The sequence below is a fragment of the Equus asinus genome, chromosome 9, assembly GCF_041296235.1.
Source record: "Equus asinus isolate D_3611 breed Donkey chromosome 9, EquAss-T2T_v2, whole genome shotgun sequence".
NCBI lineage: Eukaryota > Metazoa > Chordata > Mammalia > Perissodactyla > Equidae > Equus > Equus asinus.
This window is the reverse complement of record NC_091798.1, coordinates 35,162,299-35,176,334: the sequence shown is the minus strand read 5'-3', so window position 1 is coordinate 35,176,334 and position 14,036 is coordinate 35,162,299. Positions and strand designations below refer to the sequence as shown.

Genomic DNA, 14,036 nt, shown 5'->3' with positions numbered 1-14,036 from the left:
AGAGCTGGCATATATATTTACATCTGAAAACCATATTCTCTCCTTTTGTATAAATTTGCTCAAGCTACATATTATCAGTAACACAGCCGGATGAAAGTAGAGGTAGATTCAATCAATAATGACTCCTGGATATTTATATTTAGGATTCTAAATGTTTTGCATATTGGGAGATATCTAAGCTGTCTATTGCTACTCAGAGCAAGCATCCAGATGACCCACTGATTGAATGTTTCTTTCCATTGCTATGTTTTAGATGCACAAAAAGCTATTCAGGTTGCCTCGTAGAAGCTGTCAACTAATGAGTCTCCCACTCACAGTAGTATCCAACCATCAATGGATGGATCTCGTGAATGAGGAGATTCTATATTGAGTGGGAATTTGGACTCCAATTTTTTATTTACCTTCCAATATTTAAGACTTTATTAAAGTAAAAGGAAATGGCAAAGTTAATTATCATGAACAAAGGTATATAGTTATAAAAGATAACAAATGGACCATATTTAGGTCCTTTGATTCATCCACTATTACTCTTAGATGACAAGACTTTTACACTAAACGAGCTTATACCCAAAACAGAAAGAGGCAGTCATTTCTCACGTTGCGTCCCATGGTGCACAAGTATCTGCTCTCTAAAACGTGTTTCTTGAGAAACACAAGAAATGGGTATTTTCTTATTATAGAAAGGAAAAGAAAAACTAAGTAAATATATTTTTAAGAATCTCTTAACCATATGACTTTGCTGAGCCTTCTACCAGTTAACGGGTACTGCAAATCTCTAAGAAGAATCTAGAGCACACACTCTTTGCCCAAAGTGTTTGATCACGGAGACTTCCATCCGAACACAGTTCAGGAAGACACTGGTGCCGGCGGAGGTGCATGGGCCACGGAGTACGCTGGCTGCCCCTGGCACCCGCTCGGCAGTAAACTGTTGGACCTGAGTCCGCATTTTCTCATTTGCAATTACTTCAATTAAACAATATAATAAATGCAATAGAGCTGGCTCATGATGGTAGTTGCCCAACAAATGTTAGTTTCTTTTTTTGTGCTAATAGAGTTGAGAAGAACAAACTGACTCCTATTGCAGAAGTGGCTGAACATCCGGCGCCCTATAATTTTACCCATAGAAAACGTCTCTGCTGTGTGACAAAATATCTCCAGCCTGTAACTGGAGCCGTCTTTATGTGAGGTGACTTTGAAAGACTTTCTCCCTATAAGAAATGTCATTCCGGCAGTATTTTGCTATTTCCCTGATCTAAGACTAATATTTGATATTCTTCCAAGATCTTATTTTTCTGACAGAGTTTTCAGGCCTCCTTTGACATAAGACCTTTTCTTTGGGCAGCAGTTAGCAAGTTCGTCTCTGCCATTCCAGAGAATTATAGACCCTGCATCGCTTCAGAACTCCCAGAGGCCTTATTTTTAAGATAGACGTATGTGCCTTTTCCTCCTATGTTTCTCCTTTAAATGCAATCAATTCAATCATACTTGAACTTGCTAAAATTCCACTTTGACCTTCATTTAAATGGCTCTCTGTACACATCCGTTTCATCTTTTTCATTTTTATCTTATATTTTCAAAGACATTTTGGTGATCATGCCCTTAGATTCCCTCAGTCAAAAGGTAGGGTTTTTTGGGGTTTTTTTTTTTTTTGGTGAGGAAGATTTGCCCTGAGCTAACATCGGTTGCCAATATTCCTCTTTTTGCTTGAGGAAGATTAGCCCTGAGCTAACATCTGTGCCAGTCTTCCTCTATTTTGTATGTGGGATGCCTCCACAGTATGGCTGAGTGGAGCAGGTCCACACCCAGGATCCAAACCCATGAACCTGGGCCGCTGAAGCAGAACATGCAGAACTTTAACCACTCGGCACAGGGCTGGCCCCAAGAGGTAGATATTTTTAATCACTATTTTACGGTATCCCAAGGAGTTTAAGTGACTGGCCCAGCATCACGCAGCTAGTTAAGAAAACAGTAAGACTCGAGCCCATGTCTTCCCAGCCTAGTACAGTCCTCAGTCATCAGAAGAACTCAGTTCAATTCAATAAACATTTGTTTAATACTTGATATATATTAGGCACATAACAGTAGATTTTATTTCTCTTTCCAATATAAGGATGGGTTTTTTTTTCCTGAGGAAGATTTACCCTGAGCTAATATATGTTGCCAATCTTCCTCTTTTTGCTTGAGGAAGATTAGCCCTTTGCTAACATCTACGGCAGTCTTCCTCTATTTTGTATGTGGGTCGCTGCCACAGCCTGGCCGCTGCCAAGTGGTATAGGTCTGCACCCAGGAACTGAACCCACAAACCTGGGACACTGAAGAAGAGCATAGGAACTTAAACACTAGGCCATGGGGCTGGCCCTCCAGGAGATTTTTTTATTGTTATTTTTCAAAGCGCAACCTTCCTGAACTCATTTGAAAAGAGCTGTTCTCACAATTGCTTAATTTTAAGGAAAAGAAGTCCTCCAGGGCATGAGAAGCAGTGGAGTGGAAGGAACAATGAGGCGTGTGCCTAATTTCATAGCTGCCACTGTTCTACAGATCCCACTTCGGCTGACTTTCAGAGGAAAGGTTCTTCTCTAAAGATGAACCAATTGGCCTCATGCATTCATCATATCCAATTGTTTCAATCATTTCTTCCAGAACAATAGTTGATTTCCATTTGTCGCTTCTTCCTTTAGTTCTGCCATGTGACACAGTAGAATCTAAGAATGCGCAAAGTTATATTCACGTCCATATGTCTGTATAGTATTTAAGGGTTGGATATTTAAAGGGCTTGACATTTCTGTTGCAATTAATTCCTGTGAAACCAATTTTAGGGGCTAATATGGCAAACCAGTCCCTTGCCTTACGTCTGATCAAGGTAAGTTAAATGTGCAATGAAAAAATACCACAAAGTTTGTGTTGGCTTTGTTTCTACAGTGTATGTCTCATTGACCAAAACAAAGCTCTTTAAAAATGAAGACAGTAAAAAGACCTGTGGTTCTCTCTCCTGCTCTGTTATGGGAGACTGAGGGATGGCTCCACAAAAAGAAATGGGTTTGGAAATTGCTGATGCATCCTTTATCACTGCAATTTCCACAAGGTTATAAAAGTCATGCTTGGATAAAATCTTGAGAGTGCCAAAGCAATGATCTAATAAATGAATGCAGATAAGCCTTCTCCATTTTAAATTACAAGCAGTGGAACTGGACTAGAAATGATAACACTGCTGAAGAAACTAAAATTAAGTATGTGATTTTGCCCATTTGTCTACAACAAGACAGTTAATCATTTTATGGGCGCAACGGGTTTGAAATGCAGCTGCCAAAAACTCTCGACCTTGCCGATGCTGGTTGGCGCTGGTGAATAAAGGTCTTTACTTCTCCAAGATTTTGAAAAATGTTCTAACATGCCCATTGCTGTCAGGAAGGCACTCTCTTGTTAATTTCACATGTAGCTGTGGGGAGGGTGGAGAAGCTGGGGTTTATGTTTTGTGTCTTTAAAGAATCAGGAAAGAGAAGAAAAGATATGGAGCCCTCTCTCTTGGAGTCCACAGAGAATAGGCTACTTCTGTGGAGTTCAAGGCAATTAACTTGGTCCTGGCCTCTTAGAGGCTGTGATGAAATATCTGTTTTCATGCACATGTGAAAATAAGGACACAGCTATTTTTAAGGCCTGAAAGATAATAAAGTGACTCAAGGGGTGAATAAAAGAAAATTTAATATACTTTGTATCTCTTTTCCAGTTCCTTTTGGCTTATATTTCGCGAGCACCTGAGTCCACAGAGGACTCCTGAGCATATTCACAGGAAGCCTAAATAAAAAAGAAGGCAGGAGAAGTTCTAAGAGCTTTGTTTTGGAGGAGAGAATTAAAAACTTAAGAGTTTTACTTTAAATTTTTTAAATTATGAAATAACACAAATATTTCATAAATACTGTAGAAAATTGATTTTAAAAAAGAAAGAAGTTAAAAGAAGAAAATGAAAATCAACTATAAACCCAACTAGAGATAACTACTGGTCCATCTGTAAAAGAACATTTCCTATGCACAGTTTTTTCTTACCAAAATTGAGTGAGACCATCCACATGGTTTTGTAATCTGCATGTTTCACTCAGGAATATGTTTTGTTCCTAGAGGAATAGAGAGGTATAGAACTTCTGAAGGGAGCTTGGAGCAAGAGAAAAGAAGAAAGAAAACTAGGGAGTATGGATTCTATAGACAAATGGGTGATTAAACAGAAAAATAATGATTTAGAACCATCTTTTGAACACGGAACTGTCTATTTGCAGTTGTAAGAGTTCCTTCAAGCTTTGGGGGCATGATTAGGGGAGAGAGAAATTACATATACAATAAATAAGACTATGTTTATTTTAAAAACTCAATCTGGCTGACCTTGTCTCTATTCGAAGCTATGAAGAATGTCAACTGAATAAAGTGCGCTGCTCAACACAGTAGCTACTAACCAATATAGGCATTTAAATTCAAATTACTAAAATTACAATTAATTTAAAATTTAGTTCTAAATCACATCAGTCAAGCGCTCAACAGCCACATGTGGTGAGTGGCCGGGGCAGATTACAGAACATTTTCATCACTGCAGAAGGTTCAATGTATAGCGCTTGTTTGAAGTGTTCAGCTACTAAAATAACTATAGTATCAGAAGAGTCTGTCTAGTTGTGTGTGTTAGCCTGCCTGCCATCATTCATGAGACTTGTTAATTCTGGAAACAGTTGGTATTGGATTATTCCTGCTTTCACTTATCCTTGCTTACAATTCACGGAGTTACCTGGAGAAAGATGAAATCTCCTTGCCTGGATGGATGGACGGTCCTGCGCTCAGTGGCATCTAAAGACAGAGGATGCTTCGAGCAACCAATCTTTACTGCGCAAAGTTTATTGATATGAGGACACAGTTATAAGCTTCAATGAATGGAGCAAATTTTTGAAGCCCTTGTTAAAGACAAGATTTATAAAGGCCATTTCCTGCTCAAAAGCACATACTCCATCAGCAGAAAGCCTCGCTGCATAACTCAGTGTAAGTGACAGCATCATCACAAATCATCTTGACCAATCATGTTAAGAGGCCTCCAGGGAGCCAAACAGCAACCTTACCTGCAGGCATTGGAAGAGCTGACCAAAACGCTGGGCTTCCGAGGGGTACAGAGGCAATGAGAGAAGAAAACCACCCTCAGAGGTAAAAGGACCAGCATACCAAACATCCTCGTCTTCCAAAAAGAGAGGGGCCTTTCCAGGGTCCTCTCTCCATTGGAGCAGGGCTGCCTGACGGTAATGGGGCTCTTCAAATCCCTTGATGTTTGCCCAGCTCTCCTAACAGAGAAACGATTTTGTAGCCAGAGACTCACTCCTTGCTGACTTGGGAGCCAGCAGTGTTTTTACAGTGGGGGAGGACCGAGTGGTAAACAGAACCAGACTGAGTTAGTTATGGAGCATTCTTGCCAGTCCTTAACCAGTTTCATTTTGAGGACACACCACAGCCAAGGATATCAGCACATTAGTAGGGAAAAACTGATGATGGTCACTTTTCCCAAAGTGTGTGCCACAAACCATTCATGTCAGAAACATCCACAAATTTGCTTAAAAACAAAATCAGACTTTTGACCCCATCCAGACCAATTACATGGGAATAGAGCCAAGAATCTGTATTTTATAAGCAGCCAGGTGATTCTTATGCACACTGAGGTTTGAGGACCTCTGGACCAAGGGATTAATTTGCTTCCTCCTACTCCATCCCACCCTGCCTTTCTTCCTCCTCTAACTCTTTCTCTTCTTTCCCTTTCTTGGATTATGAAGAATGTCCTCCAAAATACAGGAAAAGTTTTACATTTGCTGCAAATACACTGTAACAATTAAAGCATTAGTAAATATTTGTTGAATCAAAATTATATTCACAAAAATGTTTATAATACTGGATTTCTAGTAAATAATAAATATATCTCATAATAGTAATATGGTTAATTATGATAAACCCACTCTATGCTTTTTTATGTGCATATTAAATATTATGTTTGCAGAAAGTTCTTAATAATGTGGGAGAAAGTATACTTCTAAGTGAACAAACACTTTACCATATTATTTACAAGGTATATTCACAACCACAAAAAATGTTAATATTACATTTAAAAAAACAGCACAAAGAAATACACCAAAATGTTAATAAAAGCAGTTGCCTCCCGGTAATGAAATTATGGGTGATATTTTTCTTCCTTGTACTTTTCTAAATTTCCAATTATTCAACTAGCATGTAAAAAGATTATAATTAGAAAAAAAGTAAACTAAAATAATACCACTTTTAGAGTCTCCAGTGCCTTCTCTTGCATTGTCTTGTGCGTTTGGACCACACTGGCTTGCATCTCAGCCCTGACTTGTATGGACGTGACTTGCATGTACGCTGTTGGGATTGCACTGCTAGCTATAATATTCTGCAAGTTGAGTTCTACTCATAGTCTGTTTAGCTGAGTTTACCTATGTCGTCCTCCATCCATCCACAAATTAAAAAAAAAAAGAATTAGATCATTAATAAGGGGAAGATAAGAGGCTCCAGACTAATAAGTCTCATAAATAATATCTGGGGCCTACCATTTGATACAGAATTACCGCTTCCAGTAACACTCACACAGTGTACAAAGTATCTGCTCATAGCAGTTCCTTGTAGCATTGTCTGTAGAACAACAACTGAATAAATTACAGTACATCCATTGAAAGGAAGACCCCGGGATGGTTAGAAAGATGAGTCTTATGACGGGACATCAGAATGTGACATCTAGGAAGTACAAGTAACTAAGACTCTAGATCTAACTACGAAGTTACGGGAAATACAAGAAATAGAGAAATAAGTGACACCACGAGGAAGTAATCAGCCAAGTGCAATATACAGGGTGTTATGTGAGACTCTGTTCTCCAAGAAGTCAATGACAAAAATAAGAGCGGGGAGGGGAGCTGGGAGGCTGTTATGGGACAAAAGAGCATAAAGAGGCATAACCACTACGTGCAATTTTTGGCTTATGTTTGAAACCTGATTTGAACAAACCAAGTGTAAAAAGGCATTTTTGAGGCAGTCAGAGAAATTCAAATTCAGATCAGGTTTTAGAAAATATTAAGGAATTAAATGTGGTCACAGCATAGAGGTTATGTTTTTAAAACTTATCTCAGCTTTTAAACTGTAAAGTATTTATAAGTAAAATGAAACCATGCTTGGGATACGCCTTAAAGTATTCCATTCAAAAAGTGGAGGAAATAGATAAGTTTGCAAAAGTGTTAATAATTTCTGAGGCTGGGTGACAGGTATATGAGGATTCTTCACATTATTCTCTACATTTTTGTTTAAAATTTTGCATAACAAAAAGCTTTTTTAAGCAAAATAAAAAAGAATGGTGTAGGGCTGGCCCCATGGCCTAGTGGTTAAGTTCAGTGTGCTCTGCTTCAGCAGCCTGGGTTAAGTTCCTCGGCGTGGATCTACAGCACTCATCGGCAGCCATGCTGTGGCAGCGACCTACACACAAAACAGAGGAAGACTGGCACAGATGTTAGCTCAGGATGAATCTTCCTCAAGCAAAAAAAATAGAGGAAGATTGGCAACAGCCATTAGCTCAGGATGAATCTTCCTCAAGCAAAAAAAAAGAGGAAGATTGGCAACAGATGTTAGCTCAGGGTGAATCTTCCTCAGCAAAAAAAAAGAAAAGAATGACATAGATCTCTACATGATAATAAATAAAATAACAAACACAATAAAAATAGCCATCAAATATAATAAAATGATATCATAGAACATGTTGCTATAACATTAGCAGCTAGAACACATAGCTTAGTATGTGCAAAGCACTGTTGCAAATATATTTTTTGGATTAACTGACTTAATCCTCATAATAACATTATAAAGGAGATGCTTTTACTTCCCCATTTCAGAGACAGGGAAACTGAGGCACTCATACGTTAAACAAATCACCTGAGGTCATAGGCCTAGTAAGTAGCAGAGTTGACATTTAAACTGAGATGACATAGAACTGAACCAGTGCATTCCCACTGCTACTCAGAGGCTGCAGAATGATTCCAGGATGTTTCACGAAAGGAAATAATCAGGGTGCAGACTACTGTATAGAGTGTGCGCCCCTTTTTGCTGTGTGTGTGTGTGTGTGTCAGTGTGTGTGTGTGCGTCTCATTTATGCATGGTGAATTTTCTCTCTGAAATTACAGAGGTAGTTCACTTTGGGAAAAGAACACGGACAGAGCAGACATTTAGTTTTTACGAATTCCTGTCCTTATTGTTTTGATTTTTTTTTTTTTACAACATGCACAAATGGCTTTCTTACATCAGGAAGAATAATTTGGGTTTTGAGATAACGGGCCATTTCTGGTTTCTTGTTTATAATTTTCTAGCCAAAAAGAGCCCCTAAAAACATTATTGCTATATTTATAAGTAAACAAAATTTTAAAATTGTACATAAATACATGTCAGTGGGGAAAGAATGACATAGAGCTTTATGTTCTGCATAAGAGGAAATTCATGATAAGCAAAAAAATTATATATTTTTACTGTGTTTTAGAAATCAATATACAAATGTGAAACGCATTTTTTAAGTGGTCTGGAAGGCCACACCGCAAATGGGTAACGATGATTACCGAAGGTGATTGTTCCTGATTCGACCCCCCCCGAGTTGTCTCCTCTGGTCCTCCCACAATCAGGCTGAGCCCAGCTTTTGGTCTGTGGGCCCTGTGCCCTCCCCAGTCCCTTCCCAGAACAGCATCCCAGTGTGCACACCCTGTCTGCAATACGCTCCCAGCAGACGTAAGCTCCACTCCACGGACTGGCACTAAGGGCTCCAGGGTGGCAGCGGGGAAGGGATTCTCCCAGCCACAATTCTACTCCCAATTGAAGAGTACAAAAATGGTGGAGATTCAAATGGGAAAATGGAGTTTCTTTTATGTTTTTCAGGTCCTTTATTCAACAAATATTAGTGATCACCCACTCTGCCGCAGGCACGGGGTAGACGCAGGGGCTCTAGCAGGAACGCAATTGACAGAGCCCTGCCCCGGCGTGTTCCCAATTTCACTGTTGTAAGAAGAAAGGAGGTGGTATGCTTCTGTCAGGGCACCGTTTTTATCCTTACATCAGTGATGTGAATTCTATCAGATTAAGTAGTAGGATCTCTGACCTCCAGTCCTACTCACCTGAGTGTAGTCCCTTGAACTCACTTCAACCTTCTTACCAAGTGGGTTTTGCACAAGCTGTTAGCTTTTTCTTCCTGCTCTTCCCTCAGTCCCCATCTATTCATGGCTCACGTCTCAGCTCATTTGTCACTTCCCTGGAGAGAGTTTTCCTTGACCTTCCTCTCTAGGTCAGATATTCCTACTATATGCTCATCTGGCATCATAGCTTGGGAATCTGGTGGTTAAGATTCAACGCTGTCACCAATACAGATTGGTTCATTTCCCAGTCAGGGAACCACACTAGCCAACTGTAGGTTGTCATACTGTGACGGCTGCAGGTTGTTGTGATGCTAAAAACTGTGCCACTGGTATTTCAAATACCAGCAGGGTCACCTATGGCAGACAGGTTTCAGCAGAGCTTCCAGACTAAGACACACTAGGAAGAAAGACCTGATCACCCAGTTCTGAAAATAATTGTCCATGAAAACCCTATGAATAGTAGTGCAGCCTTGTTTGATATAGCACTGAGAGGTGAGAGGATGGCACAAAAAGACTGGGCAGGGTTCTTCTTTGCTGTACACAGGGTCACTAGGAGTCAGAATTGACTTGATGGAACTACTGACAAAGTGTCATAGCTGCCCCCTCATAACATGGATCCCGTTTGAAATTTCACACGTGAACCAGTGATCATTTGATTACTACCTGACTCACCTACCAGGCTGTACTCTCCATGAGGATAAGTCAGTTTGGGCTCACCATTTTATCTCCAGTGACTACCACAGCATGGATACTTAATAACTATTCTGTACACATCTGCTGAATGCATTAAGAAAACAAGGCCAGGGGGTTGGCCCAGTGGTGTAGTGGTTAAGTTCATGCACTCCGCTTTGAGGCCCAGGGTTCACAGGTCCAGATCCTGGGTGCAGACCTAGCACCACACATCAAGCCATGCTGTGGTGGTGACCCACATAAAATAGAGGAAGATTGGCACAGATGTGAGCTCAGAGCCAATCTTCCTCACCGAAAAAAAAGAAAAAGAAAAAGAAAACAAGGGCATTTATTTTAGTGACCTGGGGTTTTTTCCCTAAATTTCAGTGTGTTCTATCTGAGCCTAGGAGAAGTTAACCAATTAATATATTTTTCATGGACTTTAAATTGTGGCTCTTCATCCCTTTGGTCTAATTCCTGGCAGGCAGGTCTTTCTTTGATCCCTGAATATTTAGGGTGGTTTGTTTGTTTATTTGTCAATGATTTTCATTGCCTTATTCAAATTTAAGTGATCTCCTAAGATAACCTGAGGGAACTGAAATTTTTATGTCCTTCGCAAACTTTCTTTCTCTCAAAAGAACAGTAACCAGTAAAACTCCAATTTAGAATTCCAATGGTTTCGTGTACCATCCACGGGAAACATAAAGAGATTAATGAGGTCTTGAGAACAGTCACTGAATTGAAATTGGTGCGGGTTTTTTTTCCCTCCAACAACCATTCTCTAGGAAACCTTGACTATCAGTAATTGTCACATTTGGAGGCCATCTAGAAAGAAATGGGGCACTAAGGCATCACTTTTCTCCCAGAAGTCAAACACTTCATAGAGTTGGCCATTGGGTTCTTTTATGAGATATGAATTTTCCTTCAATCAACTTTTCTTTCTGAGAAAAGGTAAGGCAGTGAAATTTCAATTTGAAGTTTGAGTGGCTGCAAGGGGGTGACACGGAGAAGCACTCCAAAAACCAGGAAATAAGGAAGGTTGGATTTTCTATCACAAGTTAAAATCTACAAAAATAATAGAAGGAAGTAGAGTAGAACTTTACAGCCAAGGAAAGTGAGGGTCAGAGTGTAAGAAAGGTATCAAAAGTCACACAGCCAGCAAATTATAGAGTGAGACTTTGATCCAGGCAGCTGGTGTGTCAAGTTCAGCCCATTACCACCATGATAAGGACCCACTTAAGTACACAAAGCTAGCTCACCATCCGCCTGTGGAAGAGATGGATACATCATACTGTCATAATTTAATGTCCTCTAAACTATTAAGATCATCCGATTAAACTTCTTATTCTAATCCCATGCTCACCAAGCAAACTACAGATAATAATTTAGTTTCTTGTATACATTTGTATGGGGAGGTACAAACGTGCTGATTAAAAGACATACATACCTAGCACCCTTATAAATTGTACTTCTTAACAGAAATTTAAAAATTACATTCTGTTATTTTATACTTCAGTTCCTTGTGAATTTAGTTCAATGGAGTCCATTCTAGAGACTGGAGTATCGCCAGGACCTAGCTTAGGACCAGTTACTAACTAGCATAACCAGTTACTGCCAGCTTCTGGAGATGTGTCTGAGAAACCAGCTGCCTTCTCTGAGATGAAAACACGTCCCTCTGTGGTGATCTGCATCTCTTCTGCTCCTCACAAAATTAAATGGAGTTCATTTTAAGTTCACTGGGTGTACAGTGGAAACTTAGTGAGATCTTATTATGGAAAATAACAGAATTCAAATTGCTCAGAATTTTTGTCAAATCATCTTTCTCTCTAAGAGCAAGAGGTCAAGAAATGTCCAATTTGGGGGGATCTTTAGTGACCAATGAGTTCACAGAGAGGTGAGTTGAGGCACAGAAAGATCAATAAATTTAATGAGGGTGACAAAGTGCCCTCCACAAACTTCAGTTGCATTAAATTCCAGTTTAGGCGTTCATGTCGAGTTGGATTTTCTTTCTTCAAACCCACATTCTGATAACTATTTGCAAGTACAAGTTCAATTTGAGGCCAATGAATTCATACAGAGCTCAGAGAGAGTTTAGAGAGTCACGAAATCCTTTGTGAATCAGGTCAATAAATTTAGCACTGGATCAGTTACGTCAAAATGACAGTCATCGTTTAGGTGAGCATTTTTTTCTTTCAGAACACTTTCCTAGTCCCTAGAGATCAGACAATGTCCGATTTGGAGATAGAGGTCAGTGTATTAAATGGTAAATTTAGTTAAAGAGTTTTCCTAAATGATAAAATCAGAGAACTGGAAGGAATCTTTGGGATTATCCAGTCTATTCTCAAACTCAAGTATAGAAACTCCTGGAAGGTGAAGCAGCAGGAAGTAAAGCCATAGGGGTTTCAATTTTACTCAATGGTATTTAATTTTTCTTTTCTTTCTTTCTGTTTTTTTTTGCAGAGGAAGATTCGCCCTGAGCTAACATCTCCTGCCAATCTTCTTCTTTTTGTATATGAGCTGCTACCACAGCATGGCCACTAACATATGAGAGGTGTAGGTCTGTGCTTGGAAACCAAACCCAGGCCTCTAAAGCAGAGTGCACCAAACTTAACCACTAGGCCACTGGGGCTGGCCCACCAATGGTATTTAATTTTAAACATTGCTTTTACACTGAAGTAAGCATGCATATATGATGGAATAGAAGGCAGAAAAAACAAAACAACCAGAAACCTTACATTTCAAGGGAAGACATGATACTTCAAAGAATTTTTATCCAATAGTGGATTACTTCCAGCTGTGGTCAAAGTTCTTTGATGACTTGAACACATTCCTCCACTCTTTGTTGGTGGGAGAGTAACAAACATGGGTCTTGTACCACTTTATAGATGTGTACGCAGGCTCAGAGAGGGAAGGGGCCTTGGCCAAGGTCACACAGCCAGCATTAGTAACTGAACCAAGACTAGAAGACACCTGTCCAACATGCTCTTGTGCAACCCAGCAGGCTGTTTCTAAATGTCAGCAGCTACTCCACACATGCTCTGTTCCCAGACCCAAAAGCGCACCTTTCTCCAGATGACTGGATGTTTCCATAGGAGGAGAACAAACTTCAAAGTCACAATAAAAAAAACTTCTATTATATTATATACACTTGGTGGTCTTCCTGTTCCTTGAAGTTGCTCAAGATTATTCATGCACAGAGAGGTGAAAGGTAACACAGCAGGCTTATAGATAAAGACATCTGGGTTCTAGTAGAGAAGTTGTTCACTTGTGAAACAGAAATAAGGTGCATTAGAGCAGTGTTTCCCAAAATAGGAACCCCCAACCTCCCGGCCCAGAATTACCTGTGAAGATTATTAAATACGCAGACTCCTCGGTCTCACCCTGCTTACTGCTGTAGAACCTCGGGGACAGAGCCCAGGAATCCGCAGGTTTAACCAGCTCCCTCAGGTGATTCTTCCAAGCTCTGCGATTGGAAAAACACCACCTTACACGTGCTGGAGGAGAGGAGAGGCAAGGGAGGGTAAAACGGTGTGTTAACATCTTACGTTCACAGGCTTATACGGCAAAGCATATCCATAGCCAAGCTCTCATTTGATCAAAAACCATCCGTGATAGTGAGAGCAAGGGAAGGTGTCTTGATCTGCAGACAAAGAAAAGGAAAGCCAGCTGATCAAACAGATGTTAAATTAAATATGAAAATGGAGGAAGAGAAAAGATCCAGATAATTATCCATAAAACAACCACTGCAGGTGTAACAAGAAGGGCAACACGAGAGACGATGGGAGGGTGGGGATAAAATGTCACGTGTCTGCCAGTCTCATTCAGCCTCCTTTTCCCTACATATATAAATTGGGAATAACATTGCTTCAGATGAGAAAAAAAGGGCTTCACAAAATATAAAACATAAAAGCATGCATAAGTGCATGATATTATTATTGTCAATGTTACTCTAAGTTTCCAAGGCATTCGGAAACTGTTATAAGTTAGCAGGATACCCAGGAAATAGCATAGGAGCAAGAGACAACAAATTGATTTCTACAGGAAACTAACTGGGAAACAGAAAATAGGCTGAACACAATTATTTTAACACTCGGTATCTTCAACAAATGCAAAAAACAAGTCACTCATCAGGGAAAACTCAAAATTAAAGCATAGGTGAGTAAATGTGATCTCCAAGATTTAAAC

At 39.8% G+C, this 14,036-nt stretch overlaps 1 long non-coding RNA gene across 1 annotated transcript in view; it reads right to left on the bottom strand.

Annotated features, from left to right (window-relative positions):
* The window catches only part of LOC139046281 (uncharacterized), a 194,205-nt gene extending 180,656 nt beyond the window's left edge, over positions 1 to 13,549 (bottom strand). Inside the window, exon 1 of the long non-coding RNA XR_011506126.1 lies at positions 13,193 to 13,549. This is a non-coding gene — a long non-coding RNA (uncharacterized lncRNA). The remainder of the gene's footprint in view (positions 1 to 13,192) is intronic.
* Positions 13,550 to 14,036: the final 487 nt, after the last annotated feature.